The following is a 25,574-nucleotide window of genomic DNA, read 5'->3' as shown; positions in this document are numbered from 1 at the left end:
ATAAACCAGGACTCCACTCATAAGTATTCCTGTTCTTTCAGCGTCTTCCTTTCCCACTCATTCCCATTCCCATGACTTCACTTTTCCCCGTATGCTCTATTTCTGAAACTCCATGTTCCCTACTTCCCAAACTTGCTTATGCCTGAATCCTCAGTCAGATTTTCCTGAAGGTGCCGAGCTTTTGGCATACTCGGTGTGTGTGTCCACATTAACAAGTCATGCTGGACCCGTTAACAGCAGATCTGTAGAGTGAAATGATCCAAGCAGGGAACACAGTACCCAGACTATGCACATTTTACTCCCGTAGTGTACTCCTCCTAGGTCAGGGTCTGAGGACTGGATATTCATTAGTGACTGAAGGTCATTATTAAGTGCTCGTCTAGAGCTCATCATTGGGGTTATTTCATCCGGGAGGATGAAACTTCATGTGCTCCAGCATCAGTCAGCGATGTGAACCAAAGCTTGATTAATGGAGAGGATTGGGAGGTTGCTTAAAAATGTTCTCATGACCTGAACTAAAGCTGTAATGGGAAGACATACAGTAAGCCCAGGGCTTCTGCTTTGCAAAGGCACAGATATCCTTGAATTAGCATATGCATTTGAACCGCTCATTTCCCTAATACTGCTTTCCAAACCAGGCTCATCCTGAGTGAGGATGTTAACAATGCAGACACAGCTAATGAGCAAGCCGCACTCAAACTGCTCATAAAGCACAATGGTGTGACTATCCCTCAAGTAAGGAGGTTAAGTTATACATGAGTGAGCTTATCTATTCTGAGCACAGTAAAAATGGTGAAGGGCACGTTTAGTAGGAGGAAGATGGTTTTGGGTCAGTCTGAGAGAGAGGAGTACTAATGCTAAGCAGTGTTACAGTGCTAATCCTTTTAACTTCCTCTCTGGGCTTTGTTGCCAGACCCCTATTGGGGCCTGATTATTCAGACTTCGCTCTGTCTTCCCAGGCATCCGTTTCAAGCAGAGCTGCCTCTTTCCATAGTTAAGAGGGAGCCAAACTGCAAAAGGCAGCTAGCGTTTCTTCAAGGTGGCAGACGGCTTTTTACTGTTAAAACATTGTAATTCAACCAAACGAATGGAATATCTGCTGACCAAGCATATGAATGTGTTTAGGAAGCTATACTGCTCAGAAGTATGGGAGTATTGTATCTGTGTTGCATTATTTCTTATCTCTGCAAACTATGGAAGGATCCCTTCTATAGAAAAGCTCAGGAGTACATAAAGGCACCGTTGTTTCTTGGAGTCAGTGAAGCTATGAAACGCATGAACTTTACCCCTTGCCTCTACAAAAGGTCTGCCAGTTCTATGAATTTTAAATCCATGGGAAATTTTTGTTGCCCTCGGCTGTTGAGTTTCAATGGCTAAAACTCTTTCTGAAGTTATGCTTGAATGCTATTTTCTTTATAGCCTCCAAAATGACACCTTGTGTTTTTCCTGCATTCATAACACTGAGAAAAAGACGAACAAGTGTTCCCTGTTCAGACAACCGTCATATATAATCTGGCCTGTTTGGCTGTTTGAATGTAGTGATTTAATGCCAATAATACCAAGAAATACTAAAATGCATTTAGTGGTTTCGTGTTTTAAAATCTGGGAATAAAAAGGCTGGTGTTATGATCCACGAAGGAATAGCACGTATAAACTGGGGCTAGGGCACAAGAAAACTAGAACTGTTTCCTGTGTAATGAGTCATGCATGGCAAAGACTGGAAGGAATGGCTGGCAGCAAAGAGCTATCTGCAGTGATGTAGTCATTTTATGTTCCATTAAGGTCTTGTTATTTTAGTATTTAAACAAAATTACGCTGCAGGAAAATATGAAGCCTGTTGCACAAATCTGGTAAGGAAGAAAATCAAGCTTCAAAGTGTTGGGCTATCATTTAGAAGAATTACATCCACCAAATTCTGAGTTTTAGCTGAGTATTTTGGAGATGAAAGGGGGGAAACTTTGATTCAGGAAGGAAATAGTGGCATACTGAGCACTGGAAACGTCAAGACACAAGTGGGCAGATGGAAACAGCACTTTTTTGGCTATGTGACTGCAACTTCATTTTTGCTTATTCAAGATGATGGGCAGAGTCACTAGTAATGTATTAAATGGGTCTGTTTTTTAAAGAGTGCTGAACACTTAGTCGTCCAAAAAAATTGGACAAAAGCTGGACATATGGAGAAGGCTCTGGGGAGACCTTATAGAGGCCTTCCAGTATCTGAAGGGGGCCTACAAGAAAGCTGGGGAGGAACTTTTTACAAGGGCATGTAGTGATAGGGTGAGGGGTAATGGCTTCAAACTGGAAGAGGGTAGATTTAGACTTGCGTGCACGTGAGGGTAGTAATAACAAGGGTGCCGCTGGCGTATGGTGCTTCCCTTGTTGTGGGCTGTGATGGGAAGAGGTGAATATCAGATCCATCCTCCCTGATGGCACTCTGCTAACCATTTCACAAACCAGTTGTGCTGGAAAAGTCAGCCTGTTCCAGATGCCGTGTACCATCACACAGTTCCTTTCTGCTCCCCAAGCAGCTGAGAAAGGCAGATGGGGAGCTGAAGGGAGGCTTGGTAATAGCAACCATAGAAAGACACCTTTCCCTCCTATATCTAAACTATATCTTTTTAATATATTAGTTTCCAATATAAACATCTGCTTCTGAAATATGTGTTGAAAGCAAGACTTTGGCCCTGATTCTTTAATATATGAAATAACAGAATAAAAACATATATGCGAGACTGCTTTAAAAAGATTATATTTTTTTATATGTTTAGTCTTAAGAACAAGCGCTACTCAATGTACTTGAGATCTTTTCCAAACAAGCAATCCATCATGAGAACTGGTATACTTCATCTGGTACAATAGGGTGATATTTATCTTCAGACAAGACAGAACAAATCTTCTTTCTAAGCCCTTGTGGCCCTTTGAGTACTGGTCTGACTCAAAGTAAAGAAAGATATTTATCAGAGAATCTCGAGTGGATGGTGAAGTATTATGCTTTGAATGGTTTATATTCTTCTGTCTCTCCTATGTATTCTTTTAAACTCTATTTTGCTATGCATCTGAGATATGACGGTAGGATATCCATGTTCCCGATGCAACATGAAGGTATGTGACATAGGGTCTTTTGTTTGACTATTTTTTTTTGGAGGGGTGTTACACAAATGCTGCTGAAAAATTAACATCCCTCACTGATTGAGGGCTCAGATTTCGTATGTCTGATTTTCACTGCTGAGACCGTTAGTGGTGGCACACACATGAATAATTCTGTTCATAATATTGTCATAAGCTTTTTCCCCTGTTACTTGGGTATAAAACATGAATAATATAATTTACTTTATTAGCTTCTAGGAGTGAAAATCATTCTAGGCATTGTGGTCAGTCACTTGAATTGGAAGTGTTTCGCTGTATAGTTGAGTCGTTTCAAGGATCTCTCATGCAGCAAGTGTTTTGGATTTTTGTTGCTTTTTCCTTGTATGCGCATAATATATTGAGTTTTCCACGCAAATGAAAGAGGTAACATCTAAAGAAAGGCTGTTAATACCTTGCAGTTGTTTACATGGTTCATAATTATAAACCATCTTGACCACATCTTGATTGCATACAAAGGCTGCAGCCCACCTTCCATCTAAAGACAGTTCTGAAGCTCGGTTTGACTCGATAATAAAGCACTGAGGAAGACAAGGACCGTGCCTCACAGGATCACGTTTTAGTACTTTGGTTTCCAGGAAATGCTAATTCTTACAACTTCATAATCCCAAGTGCAAATGTAATGCAGAGCCACAGATCTTAACGGTTTTTATTTGAGTAGCAGCACTTCAACATTTCAAAATAATTTACAATAAAATAAGTGTTAAAGGGAGCAGAGTTTCTCTGCTAAACGCACTCTATGCTCTGTGCATGTGATAAAATCCTGGCGTGAATGCACAGCAAAATGAAGTATTAAATTTCTTTTCTTCCTAAGAGTTCAAAACGTTTTGCTCCTGTGGGATTTAATGTAAATGATGCTGGATGTTTAGTCTACAGTCCTCTGTTCACCTTTGAAAAGCCCAGGTTGTAATCTGATTTCGGTGACAATTGAAAGAGCTCAGTGGTCTCAGTGTAGTTCCTTGTTTATGAAACCACCGTCACACACTTAACGCAGTGCTGAGTATGGCAGTAACGAACCCATTTTGAGGCACGCTGGCACAACTGCAGTAAAAGAGGCATGGAGTGTAAACTTGGCTTAAAAAAAAGAAATCCAATAAATTCCTTTCTGTTAAACAGGACAAACACTTACGGAAATTTTACAAAGTTGAACCCTGCCCACTGGATTGGATGCTTTTATTCTCAAAGTTGATAGACTATTCTGCATTACAAATGGCAGAGTTTTGATACTGCTGGAAAAGAAAGCCTCAGTAGGAAGAACTGCATTATGGTAAAAGTGATCTGCACCGGTTTATTAAAGGTATCAGTATAGCAGAATCTGTCTAGATGGTATATTGTTAGGTGGCCATCAAGTCAGAAACTGTGCTGGGTTAAGAAGGTGCTGTCTCTGATCAACATCTTCCATCATCTGTTTACCTCCGCCCCATCCTGAACTTGTGATATACACGATAGGGTAGTGTGAAACTCTGCAATAATAAATGAATTAATTAAAATAAGTTGATATTGGAATAAATTAAAATGTGGCCTTAAGTAATAAAGGCAGCAAAAAAATAATTTCTTTATAAAAAGGATGTTTCTCATCCTGCATTATTAAATTCTGTAAAGAAAGCTCAATTGTAGTTTTTGGAAAACACCGTGACAGTTAATTCCATTTCTGTAACCAAGTATGGATTAAAAGCTGTGCATTGCAACCATCAGTAAAGGTTTTTGCGAGATATAGAGTAGACATAGGAGAAGAAAGAGGTTTAGAGTTTAGCACTTCAGGGGGCTAATGTGTGTTAAAGCTACTTCTCCAGTAGACTATAGCTTAATCCCTGTGCTGCCAGTGAAGATAGTGATTAAAAATCACCCATCCAGGGAATTGCTTCTGCGTGTTGATGTGCCGAGTTGTGAGGATGGAGTTAAGGGGGTGGAGAAGAGGAGGGTTTATGTATGTATGGCTGATGTTTGAGCAGCTGAATTTCAAAAAGAGGGAGGGGAAGAGAGGGAAAAACTTGGCTGGCCCCAGGAGAGACAAAAGAGAGAGAACAAAACTTCCTTCAGTAAACTCAGCCAGTCACATAATCATAGTTTCCGAGTTCCTCACAAGCGAACTGCCCTACTGTCACTACTCTAAAGAGAAAACAAAATTGTAAAATCAAAAGTCAGCACTGGGGGAGAGGGGGAAGGTAGCTTGTAAATGAGGCAGGGTTTATGCTGAAATAATAACCTTAGCAGTGATAGCAAGGCTCCTGGTGAACCACTTCGTGGACTTTTTAATCTGTCTTCTCAGATGCAGAGTGTCTGCTGTTTTTAAAGTAGGTTCTTTGTGTCAAAGGAGCTTAGCATTGGTGACAGAATAACATACTCTTTAATGTGAATATGGAGGAAAAAATACCTTCCCCCATCTCCCCTGCTGGTAGTTCTCATATGTAGATAATATCTCTATATTGCTTGCTTGTTTATTTTGTAGACTTTTTTTTGTATCCAATTACTACCAAATGACTTTAAAAAATCAACGTGGAGAAAATATACTTGTTTTCTGGTTAACTAAAACAAATGAAGATTTACTGAGGATAGCATTAAATCTTTCAGCGCTAAACATTTAAGTAAGTGATGGCTGTGCTGCTGCCTTTGGAATTCACGCATGGCTGCTAAAATATTTCATATCTCAGGCTTTCTTGCACATATCATCCATATCATCCATGCTAATGGGAGGAAAATGTGTTGGTTTCTGATCTTTTCCAGGGAATACCTCATTGAGGGACTGGTACGCTCAGCTCCTTGAGCAGAGTGGACAACGTATTGTTGGTGGTTTTAGTCCGATAGATTTACTTCAGATTAGCTGAAACACATGGAGTCCTTAAGGACCATACATCTTTAATAGAACAAAGCAGCATGCCATAAATTACTTTCCTCTGTCCTTTAGATTCATTTCCTTTGAAAGAAGGGAGAAAAATTAATATCTTGTCAAGTAGAAGGCCTAAGTTGGCAACAAAGATCATTCGGAATAGGATATATAGTTAAATTCAGGAATACAGATAAGAAAAATGAGTCCTATCAGTTCTTTTTCCCACAAATTAACTTTTTTTTTCTTTCTTCCTTTTTTATTTTTTGTTATTTTTCATTTGGTATTACTGCCTGAGAAATGGGCTGCACAACAGCTGCAGGGTGTTCTACACATTTAGGACTGCAAAAGTTGTTTTACACAGGGTCTTTCTCAGAGTAACACTTCAGAATCTGCTCTTGCCCCTGCTTTAGGATCTCTTTTTTCACTGCTAAATTATAGACACCTCAAGATGAGCTAGAAGCTCTGCCAGGCTCTGCTGCTGCCACCTCATCTTTTGTATCTTGCTTATATCTTTTGGACAGGAGACCTGTCATGCTTCTTGGCAGGGATTTAAACTAGTCCTTATTTTCTAGAGGTATCCATAGTTTAGGGAAGGAAAGCACTCCAGAAAATATCATAAAAGTAGTAGTTTTACAAATAAGGTGTCCATACCTGGCCCTTTCACATACAAAATGTTGCTGACGGAGTTGAAAAACAAGCCCAAAAATAGAAGTGGCTTCTATGAGGGGGTTTTCAAGGCTTGGTTCTTATGAGCTGGAAATGAGAGCTGCCATGAGTTTTAATTAGTATTTTAGATACTGTTCAAAATTGGGCTGCAGTGAGCTACTGAAAATGGACTTAATTGCTTGCCCCGGCTTGTGTGAGTATTTTTATGTCATTAAGATGGAATTTCCCCTCACCACCCCATCCTGGAAGTCTTCCAAGTGCATTTGCAAGATTAGTAGGAAGGGGAAATGTGACGTGGAACAAGCTCTGACCATTTCTGCTTAGCTTAAGTAGGTCCAGCCTTTGTGAAAGTATTGAAGGAATGCTGGGTTATCCATTCCTGATGGCAATCCAGGAACCTAAGAAAGGTTTGAAGGAAGTGGTAAAGGAAGTCAACTATCTGTAGATTGCAATTATACTCTCCCCTCTCTCCCAGAGAGGACTGGTTCAGCTTTCTGAATGTCAGGAATCCAGAATGGCCTGGCTGTACTGGCTTTCTCTGAGTTAACAGTGGAAGAGATGGTTACCTACAAAGGGACACTCACGCTATCTGTTTTGGTCATCTATCTCCAGAGGAAGATTTATTCCATCCTGGGTGCCTGTTTCACTCCTTTTTCTAAACAGAACCTAAACAGCTGTCTAAAATTTTGTCTAGGTTTTCAACAGATAAAATTAAAGTTTTACTCTCAGTCATGTCTAGAGGAACTTACCTATCCGTCCTTTGGCACGGCAAGCCTAACTTAAGCAATATATATGTCCTGCTCTGCTCCCTTGCCCCATTTGCCCTTTCTTAGACCTGTTTCTTGATGATATAACCAGCCCCATGCTATCCAGCTCATCCTGTCAACTGAAGTTGTCTTTTCCTAACCGAAGATGGGAAAAGAAGCTGCAAGAAATCTAATCGTGGAGTGAGTTGATGAAAGCATGGATTCATATTCCCGCTGTGACTCCATGGCAGATTACGGTCCTGCCACTGTTGTGGGTGTGCGTGTCTATGCTGATGAGGGACTTGGAAGAAATAGAAAACACTCCAAAACAGAGTAGTGGCAGAGCCTTTAACACATCAGTCCCAAAAGGTATACCAAATATATTTACTTTAACTTCCAGTAGTAGCAAAAATGTTCTTTCTGCCAGACTGTAACTACTTAGTTTCTCCATCACATCAAGTAATAACAATACTGCTTAATCGTTACTTGTAGCTGGAAAGGAGATGACGAGTGTTCATGAGTAGGGGATTTTCTCAGCTAGGACAAATGCAAGCAGAAGACAATATTAGGTTGATGCAGCAGAAAACAAAGGTGGTGAGAAAATGTGACATTTACATCCTTACACGCACTGCAAGAGTCTGTGGTTTTAGGACTGATACAGCAAGTCTCCTGCTGCCAGCCAGACTGGTTTCCCAGAAAAGAAGTTCCTGTAGGCTAGCTGCTGTTTAATAAACGCCCTGTGCCCATCTTTCAAGCTCTTGAGCAGATTCTTTTTTTGTTGTTGTTTTGTTATGCGAAAAAATGGAATTATTATCTCTTTGTTACATAAAAATCATCACGATCTTGAATTTGCCACCGATTCCCAGAGTTAGTGCAGAATATTCCAAAGGTCTGTGGTGCCTCTTTTTTTTTTCCAAGCCGTGCTTGGATGTCGAATGCTGCTGAACCTGTTTGGTTGCTTTGTGAAATATGGAGGGACACAAACTACCACCTGGAGCAGCTACCTAGAGCAGCCACAACTGTGTCTGACTAGTTCACAAAGACACATTTATTCTGGTTGGCATTAATTACGTGGAGAAGGTGGGAAAGAAAAAGGGAAGGGAAGAAAAGAGAAGTTATTGCATTCCTGAGCTGATAATATATACGGACTGACAAGTGGAGAGGAAAATTGCAGAGCATAGCAGCTGTCTCTAGTGGCAACTGAAAACTGAGCTGGGTCAACAAACGTGGCTAAAGAATAACCCAATCTAGTCTATTATTTGCAGCCCAGTAACTTTATTTTTTTCAAGGGACTTCTGCTTTTCTATTTGACCTAAAAAGAGATAAGTAGAATAAATTAGTGATAGCTGTGGCAAATAAATGTTGCCTGGAATGGAAAATTTAATTTGAAATTAATTTTAAAATGCCTTGCAGCTTCACTGTGCAAGGCACTACTAGGCATCACATCCACTTTTTTTGTGAAATTGTAGCTCAGCACGTCCAAAGCTTAAAATTAACAGTGGATCTCATTGTCATGGGATGTTATGAAGGCCAAAAGTATAAAAGGACTCTCGGAGGAAAAACTGATGAGAGATGGGCACACGGATGTCTGTCCAGCCGCCTGTTGCCAGCAGTAGAGTGGGTATTCCTGGGAGAGGTTTAGTCAATAGCTGGTTGGTTCCACAGTTTTCTCTTAACTCACACTTCTTCTCTGGGACATAGCCTGTCCACGGCAATGGTGAGGAGGGACATTTGGTTAATTCATAGCTGTTTCCTATGAAAAAATGAGTCTGCATTAAAAATCCGAGGTTCAAATAAATTAAAATATCTGCAATATGTATTATTCTCAGCTCGTTAACTGGTGTTCTCTGTGGCATGTTAATATCAGTCTTGTATGATCTTTAGCTTTTGAAACATGTAATTAAGTGTTTGATGGCTTCTTCATTGACAAAAACTTTAAGCTTAACACCCTTCGCAGTTAGAGGACTTTGCCATTCCTTTCAGGCTGGCAAATGTCATGCTCTAGGTCTGGAAGTTTCATAACAATTCCTCCCCAAGGATATTGTTACTGTTTAAATAACCAGCTGATTTTTTTCTTGAGTCACTACTGGAGTCTTTGTTCTTAGGATTACCTGCTAGACTTTGTTGTTATGTAAGCTTTTTCCTTCTCACTTGCTTGAGAATACGTGCACCGTTTCCCAGTGTTGTTGAGCTGGGAGGCATGCTTTTAGTTGTAATTTATTTTGTAATTTAGGATAGGTTACAGTAGCAGGAGATTCTTTTGAAGAAAAGCAGAAAGTAAGCAGTGTTGTATTTCTTTCCTTGTCTCTTGGTCGACGTTACTTTTTGGGGAAATTTCCTTTATGCAGGCTACAGTGATAGTGATACTGAGAACTGCAGGGGCTCTGGAGAGCCTACAACGTTAGCGACAGGACTCTTCTTTCAGGCTGATGGGAGATAATACTTACATGAGTCCTTAATCTGAAATTTGGCAATGAGCTATGTTTTTTCTGTCTAGATGCAGGTGCACCACCCTGGCAAAGACGCTGACAAGAGAATAAAGCGTAAAGAGGACAAGAGGAAAGTTGCCAGATAATCAGAGATTTAATAATAAATAGAAAAAAAATAGTTGCTCCGTTACCCAAGATTGGTGCTCATTTAATGTCTTCTAAATCATGAGTACTTAAAGAGGGAGAATGATTGATGGGATTAATTAGAGCTATATGTTTAACAAGTGCTCCTAGCTATAATGGCCTCATTAATTAAAACTTGAACTTTGTAAGAAAGCTCTTTGCAATCCATATTGGTTTATGAATTCTTTCTCTTTGTTGTTTTTGAGTGGAGGAAAAATCAGATGAACTGGTCAGTAGTGCATATGACAACTAATATGTAATGCATTACAGTGATTTATATTTCTTTGGAGAATCAGAAAAACACAAATCAACACATAAATCAAGCATAATCAGTAAGACCAGCCTTTGTGGAGATGTTTTCTGTAGCAGTCTCTGGAGGTCTATGTTTAAATTCATCTTATGTGAGGTTACATGAACCAGTCTTTGAACTAGCTGTAGACTAAGTATATCATTTTTATGTTTTAAGCAATTTGCTTTCCATTGAGAACGTTGAATATCCAAAATCCTCTTCTTTTACACACTTGCATTTGTAAGTAGTTATATCTCTTAACTTGATAAACTCTTAGGAAAATAACATAAGGGTGTATGTTTCCATACACATCGAGGGTCTCGATCCTGCAGTCTTTTGCAAATGTAAAATGCACTTCAGTCATTCGACAGGCCTTATTGCTTTTAAGTACGGATTTGTGTTCCCTGATGCTTTGCTTTGTTTTGCATGAGTTAATGTTCTTTATTAAAAGGCGCAGCTTTCTTTTACTAATACATTTCAAGGCTACTCATTTCAATTTGCTAATGGTCCTCATTCATTTTAAAATATACTGCTACAGTGAATATAGGAATATCCCTGGAAGACAACAGATACACCCTCAGGACTAAAGATCATTTCATTAGCATACACTTGCTTTGGCTCTAATCCTCTAAGTATTTGTCTATATACTTAACTTTATTTAGCATTCCCAGGAAATTCATGTATCTGATGCTGTCGCTTGGTGTCTGCAGTGCAGTCGCCACTACTCTTTGCAGTACGAAGACACCCCCTTTAAAGAAAGCTGTTGAACTGTGGCTTTAGTTGGAAACTGAAGTTGGAACTGAAGTTTCAGCTGCAATTTATATGTATACATGCACATTTCATTAATATGCAAATAATAGATTCCATAATGCAGTCCTAAGTTTGTAATTAAAGTAATAGCTCAGTAACAGCACACAGTTTAGAGAGAGCTACGTACTTTCCAAATATTGTGTAGGTGCTTGGGAATACGTGAACTTCTATAAGACAAAGCATAGCCTGTAGGAAGTATGCATGGCAAAGAGAAATGTAACTGGACTTCTCTGTGGACATACAGTGTCTGATTCACTAAAGATAACATACTATGTCTTAATATCAAGTTTAATGAAGGTGTTTTGTATCTGTCAGTCATGATCGCTTTTCTGCAATTTTCCAGGAATTTTGAGTTAAATGTAATTTTTAAAAGATGCCTTGACCTAATTCTGTATTCTTTACGTGACTCAAAACTTGCATCATTTTCAGCAAGGATGTTGGCTTAAAAGCAAAGAATAACGACGACTTGGTGCTTACGAAGACACTTGGACATGGAAATACTAGTTGTTCTTTGTCGATCACAAAGCCTGCGCTTGCAGAACTCTTTGGGAAACTTATCTTTTGATTTTTAGTGCTGAAGCATCACTGTTGCCTTCAGCAAAACTGAGAGCTGAGTATGAGGCTAAAGTATACTTTTAATTACTGGAAGTGTAGATTCTTGATACTACTCATGAATACCAGATAATCTTCCTGTGAGACTAAGGCTTATATTTCAATGCTTAAGAATATACATTTAAATTGGTTCTCTAATACTGTTCCTTGTGGCCACTGTATAAAAAAAATGAACAGATTCAGGCAGTGTTTCTCAAGTTTGTTAATGTGATATTCACATCCCAGACTTCTGAATCAGAAGAGCATGTAGAGGTAAAGCGTAATTGAACATCCTCTTCATAAAGCACCTCCACCAAAGAAACTAATCTGCCTGTTAATGCTAAATTTTATTTTTTTTTTTAATATTAAACACTGGGGAATTTAGATATAGCCAGCAGCCTCAAAATCAAGACTGATCTCTAAACTTTCCAAAGTTTTGGGGCTTCCTAGGTTTGAGATCTCATTGTCCTCTGCACTGTTTAGGATTAATTGCTTTTTCAAATACTGTAGCAGAGACATTGAGTTCAGAAGGCTTCTTTAGAAGCTTCAGGCTCTGTGTTTAGTAAATTTCAGATTGGGTTTGTTTTGCCATTGTACTGATAAAAAGCAGCTTACAACAAAGCAAAAGAGAACAATTTTCTTCTCTTTTCAGTATGAAACCTTTTCTGTGTGATGAGTTTGAACTCCTCACACTCCTTAGGCTACACTGCAGGAGAGGACATAAAAAGGAACAGGTTCCTGTGGATTTAGCTGGGGTGGTTTGTGTCTTTTTTTTCCCCCATTTTTAAGCATACACTTGCACACTGATAGTCTTCAAATCTTATTTTAGTAATGTGGTCAAATTGATGTTTTCATACTCCTGCCCTGATCATTCCCTCAGTGTCCTTCAAGGGGACAGATTAGAATTCAGTGCTGTATCATTAATCTAGCAATTGAGAACACAGTAATTAATCTTCTCTCTCTCTATCCAAAACCCAAAATGCAGCGCTGAGTAAATGATTTCATTGATTGCAGGGAATTGTTAAAAGCAAGTCCTGTGTAGCAGTGAAATGGGATGGGAGTAGCTTTTATTTTTCCCTCTCCCCGCCTCATCTACCCACCAAGATTTCAAGTAGCTGCTGTACATTGTAAGCAAGGGGATTTTTTTTGTCTGTGGCTTACTTTGAAGTCTAGAAAGATAATATTTTGTCTGAATTGTCTGAATAAGGGAAATGGGATATTTGATGGTGCAATTCATAATCTATTCATCTGACATGAATCACGTACTACACATTGCTCCTCCAGCAAAGCGCAAAGAGTTTCAGAATCACATGCTGCTGTTGGAATTATGGTTTGCCTGTCTTCAGAGAGCCTTAATGATGGGTCATTTATAGTATGGCTTATTGGGCCAAATTCAAATGATATTTAAATACCATTGTGAAATGCAGATGAAGCATTAGAAGGGAAAATGGCAGACCTGCATACAGTCACCCATCGTCGTCTTAAGACTTCTATCAATGAGACAACAGAGGGATTTTATAGCTCAAAGAGCAATTTAACAACCATTTGAGAACTGTTACTCAGCATTCCTATGAAACAGTTTCATATTGTATCACATGAGTTGCTCTTGCTGACATGATATTTCCTAATTTTTCCCAATAACTGGACTGACTTTTACTTCCTTCCATGTCCTTGATGTGCAAAGAGAATTACAAGGTGCAGACACTGACTAAAAGGCAGGAGCATCTATACTTTCTCCACTTCTTTTACTTGCGGTAGGCAGAGGAGGTGACTAATCAGTAATGGACTGAAGGTATTTGCCCGGAGCAGGAGAGCCCTCCATCTCTGACGTGCTGTTCAGAACAGTGATGAGGCTCCTCAAACTTTAGCCCTGTTCAGCCAGAGAGAGAGTCACAAACGTCTTTTGGCTGAGCCCCTCTGTGCTGACTGACAATAGGGCAAGAGAAGAAAGAATGGAGGGGGACTGTTTTTACCCAGTCCACTATCGTTATTTTTCTCCATCAAAATTCTATGATTAGCTGTATAGAAGAAGTAATTTAAATGAGCGTTCTTGCCTGAGAGAAAGTTACAAACCGCAGACATATTAGCATATTTGTTCTAATTGTTAATATTACAGCTCCACTGTGATCTCATTATACTACACTATGGCATCTACTTTCCATAGACAGTGGGCTGATTGTCTGAAGTATCAATTGCCTGGTGCCTGGCAGCAGCACCTGTCAATCTAAAATTATAGGTCTGCTGTCCGTCAAAATAAGATAAAATAAAATTCCACAAGTAGCGAGCTTTAAAAAAAATACTGTATTTCTGGTCTGCACATGGAGTGAGTGGCATAGAGAATTCTCTTTTGTTGGTGGATGGCAAAGCAGTAAAAATTAGGTTTTGGAAACTGCATATTAGGATTTCCAAACCAAAACCTAGAAATCTTACTTTCTGCCTTTCTTAAAAAACTCCTGGACCAATTTTCAAGTCCAACTGTTTTTACCACGATATTTATGCCTGACTTATTAGCGAGACAACTAAATGCAACAAAAAGCTGTACTGGATGCTTGTGGGTCAGTGAATTCCAGTAGTGACACTGGACTACGTTTTTCTGCCCCATCTAAGTTGCTTCTCCCAGTCCATCCTGGTGTTATCTTTTCCTAGGACTTCGAATGTTTTGTGGAAATAGGATTTCTTGTAACCGAATTGGGCACCTGCTTGTTTCTGTCCTATTGTTGGTCTGCTCCAGCTCCTAAGGAGCTCTGTTTCTTGATTGCAAGGAGCATTGTAACCAGAATAATACCGGGTTACTATACAGCACAGCTACGAGGTGAGCAGAATACAAAGCATGCTATTTAGCACTCCCTTAAACAACAGGATCACACTGGTCAAACTCTTCCCACGGAGAGCTGACCCTGAATTCTGTGAAGACAGAAGGCTGCGCAGCAAATAGGTGCATTCTGGAGATTCTGTCATCAGAAATACACAATTTAGAACTCACACGTGATGAAATAATTCTACAGTGGTTTTTATAGATGGGTATTTGTTACGTATCTGAGCCTTAAGCTATCTTAAATTTAGATACGGTAACTCACCTCTCTAGGAGTATATTAGTTCAGAGTCTTAGAGTGAATTTCTTCACAACCCAATTGAGCTAGGGACCTTGCCAGTTCAAATCTAGTGAATCTTTTGGGCATAGTTTAACAAATTACTGTCACCAGCTATCTCCCCCTTTCCCCTGCTGTAACTTACTGCAACCATATACACCTTGAGCAATCGTTTTTTAGTTTGTACCTTGCAAAGAAACTCATGAGCTGTGGTTCAGCACGTAACCTGCTGATTCTGTGGTGAAGGTGGTAACCTTCAGCAGAAAGGGGCCATTGGTGGCAGACACATCTTGTGTTTTCTGAGGAAGATTCACCAAAGCTCTTAGTGGCTACCATAAGTATGCAAATGCACAGCTGTGCTGGCTCTGAGCTTTGACGATGGTATCTTGTTAAACTGCGATAATCTGATCATATTCAGCTGGATATCTCAGTCCTTCTGCTACATGAGAATATAACTCCATATCCAAAGACTTGTCTAGTGAGGCTTTTATGAATTTCAATAGATATTGCAGAGGAGGATGGCTAGAAGTCATCTATTTTATACTTGAGATGTGACTTCAGAAGGTGGATGAAGAGAGATTAGTATGGTAGAGGAAGGGGATATTTGTCAGATGCATTCTTTATTTTAAGCTAAGATTGTTGAATGATAACTGGAACAAGCTAGCATAGCCGGTGGCACAAGCAGAAGTTTTTGAGGCTATGGGTTTGAACCCATAATTATTTACTTGCACACATGTGCCTGTGCATGCTGGTGTATGTGCAATGAAAAGTACACTGAAGCCTTCACAGACATATCATTGTATAGACACAATCAGATAAGTTTTGAAAGCTTCTTCCAGTGTTGGCTATTAAAACATATGCAATGTTACCTTCAACCTGAAGAAGCACACATGCAGAAATCAAGGCAGATGTCTCAGTAGAATTAAGATTATTGGAATTGTTTTGCATCACTTTTAAATATAAAATTTTAAAATATAAAATATAAAATTTTAAGATAATATAAAATTACAAGATTTAAAGATTAAAAAAATTATTTATTTACTGAAACTCTGTTTCAGACTGTGGCTAGTTGTCTGCAAGCAAAGGGCGTGAAAAACTCAGGCTAACTATAATATGGACAAGCAGAGCAGCAAGGCAACACCTGCTGATAATACTGGTCTTCAGACTGGTTGATCCCATCTGGGATGATTGGGATGATCTGGGATGACTGGTTGATCATCATCTGGTTGAGCGTGAGCCCGCGTGGCTGGAGGGACGGTCCAAAGAAGCTGCGTGATGCTGTTCAGTGAAAGATCAAGGACAGGATATGAGCTGAGGAATCTAAAATCTTTCCGACAAGGGCTTGTGCTGTGGCCCCTGCTGGGCTTATAAATTGACTTGACTATAGATTATCCATGGGCATTTAATATCATGGAAAAGAGTTCCAGTAATCATAATCCTTCCGCACATCTGTCTTGCTTTCTGCGTTCTCATTTCGCCAGTTACAACGTGTCATTCCACACACATGCTAACAGACATTGCCAGCAGAAACCTTTAAAAACCTTATGAAGAGTGTGCATTTGTTGAGGGCTTTGGTCTATTGTTTCAAAGAAATGAAACGAATAGGAAATTAAATAATCACAACAGTTGTTTATTGTTTCAATGAGATCAAAGTGCAGGCTGGTCCGTGGAAGAAAGACCAAAGACAGTATGGATTTGCAACCTTCTGTTCAAATGTCTGAGGTATGTTTTGTTTCACTTTGCTGTGTTACCACTGTATGAAAGAGGGCATTGCAACATGAAAAAGGGAGAACACAAGGAAGCAATTCTTTCCTGCTGTTTTGACTTTGCATGAATTTTTAACACCTTTGTTGGAGACCAAATGTCTGGTGTGACTTCAGTCAGGATTCCTCCTGGGCACTTTGCTCAAGCATTTGTAGTTTTCTGTTGCGGTTTACTGCTTACACCCAAAATTAGCTTAAAAAAAAAAAAGATAAAAAATAATTAAGGAACTGCTGTCATCTTGTGTTTCACCTGCTGAATTTCAGAAAGTGGGATTTCCATGGTGTTTATAGGAAGAAAAGTCTTTCCCTCAGGTACTGTGCTCTTTCAGGCGGTCCCCACTTTTGGCAAACTCTTGCTGGTCTTTGTGCTGTGAAGTTTTTGAGTAATATTTGGAGAAAACAGTAAAAACAAGTGAACTGCTTGTTTATCACCAGTCTGTTGTGCAGAGTTCTGCCTTTCCGGAGAACAGGAATTGCAATTTCTGAAAAGTTCATTTTGTGGCTGACAGCTTTGGTCAGTCCGGGTCAGCCTCCTGGTATGGGCCTGGGCGCTGCCGGCCGGTCATCACTCAGTGCTGGGTTAATTGCCCCCAGGGCCGAGCAGTACCGTCCCACTGCTGGGATGCTCCGCCAGAGGTTCCGTTTCTCCCTGCCTTCTCACCCCACCGGGACTGGCCCTTGGGAGGGAGAGGAGGTATTTCGCTGTGGGCGCAGCACGAAGGGCTGGCTTTGGGAGCGCGGGATCCTGGCGGAGGCAGTTAGGTGGAGCGGGTTTTTCCTGCAATTGTAGGGGAGATTTTCCTGTTGTGTTTTGGCCGCGACTTGTCTCGCGGTCGCAGACGCAGTCAGCGCTGCCACAGGATTACTTGGGACGGTGGTGGCTGCTACCGCCTGTCCCGGCTGGGCTGCCGGTGCTTTCCGAGAGGGTCAGCGCGATCCCTGTCTCCGCAGCAATGTTTCAGCCAGAAGATGTAGGGCGGGATCCAGCGGTGGGTATGCGGCCGGCTGACTTCTCGGGAGCTGGAGCCCACGCGTATGTGTAGGCTCGCCATTGGAAGTAGTTTAGGAAGTATTTTATAATGTGTTTAGCAGTCGTAAGGGAGGAGTCGAGGTTTGTTCTGTTGCTGTGATGAATTATCTTTTCGGTACTGAAAACTCAGGAAAAAAGGGAACTTTTTTAGCAAAGAGTATTTTTTGTCTTTTGTTTTCAAACAAGGGCTTATTGTTGTCTTGTTAATTGTCGTAAAGCTAGTAAGAGAGAGAAAGGGAGCATTAGCATCTTCATGCTGTTAACGACATCTGGAACGTTATAATTCTGTTTTAAAAATAACAGATGAAGGCTGAGAAATATGTTTACATGAGAAAAATGAAAAAAATATGGTCATTCCCTAAAGCCTGCTCCACTCCTTGTGCAAAGTCTTTCAAATCCTGTTTATTTATGGGTAACTGATGAAGTTACATAACCTAAAGTGAAAACGTGTTTAAGTATGATGGCTGAGAGACGATGTTTTTTCAAAGGATATACTTTTTGTCACCAGTATGCTCAGAGTGATGGTCTGGTCACTACAGTTATTTTATATGCAAGTTCTTATGCACAAAAGCCCACAAAACGCGCCATACATTTAGGAGGATGAAAAGCGCGTGTAGTCCACAGGTACAGAATTTCTAATGTGATTCTCCCAGTACAATATTTCAAGCCAAGCAATTGTCTGAGAAGAAGATAAACTGACATTTAGTCAAGTTTTAAAGTAGATACCTAAGAAGTTCCTGGAAAAAAAACAACCTGGAGGCTGGAGATTGTGCAGATGCATGCCAGTAATTCTTTCACGGGTGCTACTCTCTTTATTACAGTAATGGTGACCTGCTTGCTAGCTGACAGGAAATGTACAATTTATTCTAGTTTTTTGAGATAAACTGTAAGACTTTATATGTTGTTGATGAGAAACATCTCACAGGGATGTAATTAAGCTATTGTTTTCTCTTTCCATGCTATCTTAAAAGCTACTAAGCTATTTTGTGAGTGACATTGAGAACCTTTTACTTGAGAGGCCTATCTGGGGTATTGATACAGAAGAGTATCAGAAGCGATTGCTCATTTTAGTTGTTTTTTCCTACTCCCTTTTGGCATGTTCTGAAGGCTATCTGCAGGACAATTAATTTGAGGATGTCAAGTAATTCAGTAAGTAGTCCAACCACCTATAGCTGATAGATCCTTTTCATGCGTGGCTGTGTGTGTGCATACGTGTGCGTGTGTTTGGCACAACACTTAGCCATAGCTGGGTAGTCAAAAAGCATTTTCCATTTGTTTCATGAGGCTATTCAGCAAGGCCTTTCCCAAGATCAGGATCTACTTGAGCACAGGAGCAGAGCTGTACAAACAAACCACCACCCACATCTCGGGGCTGGAGGGAACTGGGACTCTAAGCAACGAAGACACTCTATAGTGACAGCTCAAAAAGACCATGCTTTCATTTGACAGAGTGAGCTTAAATTTAATGCTGGAGCTTCTGGCTGGTGTACAGTTTTCTGGCTGATGTCAAGTGAAGCACAGGTAAACTGGATAAATTTTTCTTATCACTTCAGTAGCTGAATTAGAAATGGGTGTTACCTGGTTTCCTAACTTACTTCAGCTCCCAGAGCATCTCTCTGGTCATCAGTAGGGTTTAAAAAGACTAGTACTATTTACCACTTCAGTTTCTAAGCTGCAAATTACATTGCTGATACAATGCAGCCTTTTGCAGTTCTTAATTTCTTAGCTTGAAGCAACGAAGTTTTGCCACAGCGTGGTTACGGAAACCTGTGAGGCAAGATTATGTGGCTGTGGTTAATGACTGGTTTGTCTCAGGTCTTTAAAAGTCTTTAAAGACTAACATTCTTTAAGGATGTAAATGCATAAAAGAAAATATTTGAGATCACCAGGGTTTATTGTGGTATGTTTCTGTTAAGTAACACTTTCTCCAGAAATAAAATACATGTGGGTGTGCCTCTGGCAAGCACTAAAGCATTACTGGTTCTTTGCAACAAACACTAGCTGACATGACTTAGAAAGTCCTCAAGAGAGGTTAAGTGGAAACGTGCCACCTTCTTAGGATTTAGCTTTATTAGCAAGGAATAAGGACGAAGGCTTTGCATCTCATTGTGAATGCGGGGTGGTGCCTCACTGAACAGGCTGGGTTGCGATGCCAAAACTTGAGTGTCTTAGGGGCAGAACAGCCAGCTCTTGTTAACTACATCCCACTCTGTTCTTCTTTCTCTTCTCAGTTGATTTTGCTGTTTTCATTTTGCATCCTCTTGGGTCGGGGTCAGAATTTTTACTTGTGCACTGTTTTACTCATGCACTAACCACTTTGGGTTATTCAGGTTAATATTGCCATTTGCCTAATGCCAAGCAACCTGAGGAGAGGACTAGTAAAGTAGTAACTACACTCCTTGGTATTGCGAGTGGGAGAAACTTAACCCTTTGAAGCCTGTTAGAGAGCTGCAGTGGGACGGCAGGAAGGACAAGGGTCTTGCACCTGCTTCACGATCTGCACTATAAAAAGGCAAGCTACTATTTTGTCAAAAAAACATGAATAAAATACGGAAGTTGATTTTAGGTTTGTCATGTCAAGCAGGCCAGTCTTATGATTTAGTGCAGACCCCATTGCGTTTGGTTCTTGGGAACTATCTGTGCGCTCTTCACGTGCAGCAGGGACCAGAACCATCCGAATCCAGAAAAAGTCCTGCTCAGTAGTGTCAGCTGGGAACGCGTCGCTTGGGGATCGTTCTCCTGCAACTCAATTCAGTTTTCTGTGTATCCTCTTGGATCTTTAAGTACAGAGAATGATAGAAATGAGACACATTGGAAGAGAATTATTGGAAGCAAATTTGGCTGAACAAGTGGTTGTTGAGCTCATAGAAATAACAAAGACTACATGTAGATTCTCTGTTTTCTTTTTTTAAAGCTCAAGAACACTGGGAATAGTTACTTCTTAGTTGATGTAGTCTTAATTTCTTACATTCTGAAGTTACATTTATACCTGGAAAGAAATAAGCACATCTAGAAAGTGTAAGCACTTAATCCTAAAGCTAATCCAGAATAGTTTATGAGATGCCTTTAGAGATGCCTGTTTCTTTCTATTGACTACCAAGGGACCCTACAGAGACCAGTTTAGATGAATGCCACCCTCTGTGCAGCAAGAGAGAGGAACTGCTAGTTCTGCCAGTGATTTGCTGCAAGATGTTTGCAGATTCCTGTTATGGTCTAGAGGGCCAAAGAATGATCCTAAAATCATTCTGCTAATGGAGAACAGGAGCCTAGTACCCCAAGGTGGGGTGGCAGAAGCATGCTCGTGAGGGCCACCAGTAGGGCAACCAGTAGGATGGGAGACGTCTTGGAGCAGGCCTTGGGGTCTGGTGAGGGCTCACGTGAGGGTTCTGCTCCCCAAATGGAGGAGCAGCCCTGCTGGTTCCCGTTTTGTCATTCCTGGGGCCAGGAAGCCTGAGCTGGGTGCTTCCTGCACCAGTGACAGAGGTTTGTGTCAGAGATCTAAAACAGATTACCTTCAGAGCACAGATAGAATTCGTTCCTTATCCTCCACCCTGCCATGGTTCACAGCTAATTTCCCCTTCTAATTACCTGATTACGATCTTGATTTTTAAATACGACGTTGATCTTACAGAGTTCAGTGTACTGAGAGTACAGCAGCCATAAATTAGAAGGAGCTCCTCAATGTCGGACAGTGGGGTTTTTTGCCATCACCTGAATTTCTTTGTAGTCTTTGAAAATGTGCAGAATATAACTGAGAATGTGTGTTTGTTCTTTTAAAAAAAATCAAAACCCCTTTATAAGCTTTTTTAACAATCACATAGAGAGCAGGACAGTGAGAGGCTAGCATTGTGTGCCTTGTAATGCAATAGGTATAGCTTTATAAACACAAGGAGCTTTAGTTTGTCAAAAGTGCATCTTGTAGGTAGTTTAAATTCAGAGTCCTGTATGGCGTGTGAGGTCACACCTTCATACCTGCTGTAGTTCGTGGGACATTTCTTGCTGCTATTTTAAAGTCTCTTTGATATGAAAGCAGACCTTGGGGTTCTTCCTTGAGAACGTACAATGCCATTATCTAGGTGGAAGCAATGACTATGAATTTACATAGTATTTAAGACGCCCTTTACTTAGCTGCAGGGAAAGAATTCATGGCACAACTTTCTGGAAAGAGAATGCACCCTAAGATCTCCCATGAAAACTTGCAGTAGCTTAAGGGCCCGGTGTTTCCAAGCTGCACTAAATTACGTATCAGTGTGTGTGAACACATATGACCAGAAGGAATGTGCTGAACTATTTCTGGCTATTTCTGTTGCTATATCATCTACGCTAAAGGTCAGGGAGTACCATGTCACCAAAGGCATTACACAAGTGAAATTCCCAGCTGGGGAGAGGTGAGAGATTTCTAGCTCTGCTATGCAACCAAACCCCTATGAAAACTGATGGTATTTAGTATTTACTGTTTGGGTAAAATTATTTTACCTTCTTTTTTTTTTTTTTTAGAGTAGCATCTGTCGTCTATGAAGCTCTTAGCTTGAAAGGAGAGAGAAAAAATTGGGGGGTGAGCGGTGGTAATATAGCAATATGTCCCCTTTGGCAAGCTTTCACAGATATTTGGGGCTGCTCTAGTCGTAATTTCCCATGCTGCTGGTATCCAGGCCGAGATGTGAACCCGCTTCCTCAATATTTGTTGTTGTGTAGCCGTGATATACTCCTAAATAAATTTCTCAAATGAAGAGTGTGAATTTAATTGGAGAAGAGGTTTTTGGAACAGACATTCAGCCATAAATTTGTTAGGAGGTCACTGTTGATGTCAGTAGACCTGTGCTGATTCACATGTGCTAAAGATTAAACAATCCTTTCCTTTCATTCCCCTGAAGCATTTAGAGGAAATATTAAATCTTGTATCTAAAGAATGTAAAGCTATGAGAGTTGCAAGAATATAGAAAATAAAGATCAAAAAGCATTCCAAATGTGTACTAGTATATGTTTATGCACATGTGTAATACTGTATCTAATACTATAGATAGTATTAAAGCAACCATTTATTGATTGCTTTGGGATTTACAGGACATGATTTTTTTTCCTTGACTGTTAGCTTTTGAGGGTCAGTTATTGTTTTAGCTCCCATGAGAACGAGTATGTGATGTTGTGTCAAAGACCTTAATTCTATGAGATGTTCTAGTCTCACTGAATAACATACAGGATTTGGCTTTTTGAAAATAAATTCTCCTACTAGTATACCTTTCAACCAGAGAGTGATGCTGTCTAGGCTTTATATCACTACAAACAGCATAGCAGATGTGCTTTTGCTGTATTAATATCCTCTAAATGTTGCAAACAACTATTTCAACATCATGGAAACACTGCATGTAACTTCTAGACAAGGCAGATAATCATTCTTCTGTCGGTGGAAATGTCTGAATAGGATGAACTAGTCATTTTATTTTATGCTGAGTATTTGTTTTTGCATATCAGGAGCTGTTGGACAGCACTGTCCTTTGAATATTTATTAATGCTTGGATAAAAAACAGTGGAAAAACAAGTATTTACTTGCTTCAGGGTGTGTGCAGGTTGCTTTCTTTAGCATTGTAGAAGTTTTCATTAAATATTTCTAAAGAAAAAAATTTGAGTTGATTATTAGTTCCTTTTATGCTACACAAATTACAATACTTAAACGAATATAGACTCATAGAATCATAGAATGGTTCGGGTTAGAAGGAAACTTGCTAGCATCATGAGTACTCATAGACTTCAGTGTTTGTGCTGCAGAACGTAAAAGCTGTAATGGACGTGGGACAAACTGGGCTATGAAACAGTCCATTGGTTTAATCACATTTGAAATGCTTATTGAATGTGATGTGAAACAATCCCATTCACTTGTTGTAAGGAAAAGTTGTTCCCAAGACAATTTTGTGTACATCCTAGAACAGAATAGGAAAAAGCAAAAAGAATATGATTTTCTTCTTCTTTTTTTTTTTCCAAAGCTAACAGAAGAAATGACAAGTGTTTTTTTTATGACTTATAGCAGGTTTTATGACAAGAAAGTAAATTTAAAATTTTCCTTTTATAATGCATTTAACAGAAAAATACTGCTACTTTGAAAACCACAGCTGTGTATTATGATAGTAGGTTGCTTAAGTACTTGCTATACTTTATTATACTGGAATTTTTGATACATTCATTTTTAAGTGTAGTTTTGTATTTCAGGCATTTTACTTCAGACATTATGTTAACATAATTATCAATACTATTGATCATCTAGTTAGCACCAATGGAAAACAGATAAATGTGAAGACCATGTCAGGTCACCAGTCACCTCTCTGTTGGGTATTACTAGTTAGACTGAAATGTCCTATCCAGATCCAACTTTAAAGAATGCTGTTAACCTTATTGAAGTATTTTATTACTGTAGTATCGCCCGGTTCTATGGTATTACTGCTGGATGTTTGTCTTTTTCCCAAGGAGGTTAGCAGGTTAATTGTTTTGGATATTAATTGCAATTTTCTGATTGTTGTTTGGGTACAGAAAGAGTGCTAGCCTGTGTAGAGGAGCCATACAGGGCCATTTGCCATGAGAACAGAGCCACGTAGCAATGTGGGGTTTGCAATACCTTTCATAGAATCATAGCATGATTTAAGTTGTAAGCGACCTTAAAGATCACCTAGTTCCAACCCACCTGCCATGGGCAGGGACACCTCCCACTAGACCAGGCTGCTCAAAGCCCCATCCAGCCTGGCCTTGAACACTTCCAGGGATGGGGCATCCACAACTTCCCTGGGCAACCTGTTCCAGTGCCTCACCACCCTCACAGTAAAGAATTTCTTCCTGATATCCAATCTAAATCTACCCTCTCTGATTTTAAAACTGTTACCCCTCATCCTATCACTCCACTTCCTGATAAAGAGTCCCTCCCCATCTTTCCTTTAGGTACTGGAAGGCTGCCATAAGGTCTCCCTGGAGCCCTCTCTTCTCCAGGCTGAACAGCCCCAACTCTCTCAGCCTGTCCTCATACCACAGGTGCTCCAGCCCTCTGATTACCTTCATGGCCTCCTCTGGACCTGTTCAAGCAGGTCCATGTTCTTCTTGTGCTGAGGACTCCAGAGCTGGACACAGTACTCCAGGTGGGGTCTCATGAGAGCAGAGTAGAGGGGCAGAATCATCTCCCTCAACCTGCTGGCCACGCTTCTTTTGATGCAGCCCGGGATATGGCTGGCTTTCTGGGCTGCAGGCATACTTCGCTGGCTTATGTTGAGCTTCTCATCAACCAGCACCCCCAAGTCCCTCTCCTCAGGTCTGCTCTCAAGCCATTCTCTGCCCAACCTGTATTTGTGCCTGGGATTGCCCTGACCCACATGCAGGACCTTGCGCTTGGCTTTGCTGAACTTCATGAGGTTTGCACAGGCCCACCTCTCAAGCCTGTCCAGGTTCCTCTGGATGGCATCCCTTCCCTCCAGCATGTTGACCGCGCCACACAGCTTTGTGTCGTCGGCAAACTTGCTGACAGTGCACTCAATCCCACTGTCCATGTGGTCAACAAAGATGTTAAACGGCACCGGTCCCAGTACTGATGCCTGAGGAACACCACTCATCACTGATCTCCATTTGAACATCGAGCCGTTGACTGCAACTATTTGTGTCCATCCAGCCAATTCCTTATCCACCGAGTGGTGAGAATAAGGTCCAGCATGGCACTTCTCCCATTGGCTCCTCTATTACTTTCTAATCTCATGTGATTTCTTCAGAATATAGAAGTGCATTGCTTCCTGTGAGAAAGTGCTTACAGTTCTGGTTTGTGGAAGTCTCCCTTCAACAACGCTTTCTGTTATTTTTATCCTGCTGCTTCTATATACTGCTTTCTGTACTTAGAGCATAGGGATCATCCCTAACACTGTCATTCCCAGCAAAGAAAAAATCAAGAGTCAGCCTTCAGTCATCCCTGGGCTGATTCCGGGGCCACCAAATCACCAGATAGTAATGTTTCAGAGAGTGATGAACTGCATATTTTATGTC

General features: G+C 40.4%; 1 protein-coding gene across 7 annotated transcripts in view; it reads left to right on the top strand.

Moving 5' to 3' along the window:
- Positions 1-25,574, top strand: part of MID1 (midline 1) — a 253,971-nt gene that overhangs the window by 120,433 nt on the left and 107,964 nt on the right. The window contains exon 1 of one of the 7 annotated variants that reach the window (XM_063341447.1): positions 17,380-17,526. The exons of 5 other annotated variants lie outside the window; for them this stretch is intronic. The gene's annotated coding sequence lies outside the window, so the exon portion shown is untranslated. Of the gene's footprint in view, positions 1-17,379; positions 17,527-24,618; positions 24,686-25,574 lie in introns of those variants that run through there. One more of the 7 variants, XM_063341503.1, reaches the window with a different exon arrangement.

The sequence above is a fragment of the Chroicocephalus ridibundus genome, chromosome 1, assembly GCF_963924245.1.
Source record: "Chroicocephalus ridibundus chromosome 1, bChrRid1.1, whole genome shotgun sequence".
Classification (NCBI taxonomy): Eukaryota; Metazoa; Chordata; class Aves; order Charadriiformes; family Laridae; genus Chroicocephalus; species Chroicocephalus ridibundus.
Note: the sequence above shows the minus strand (reverse complement) of the source record. Positions and strands in the feature narration are given on the sequence as shown.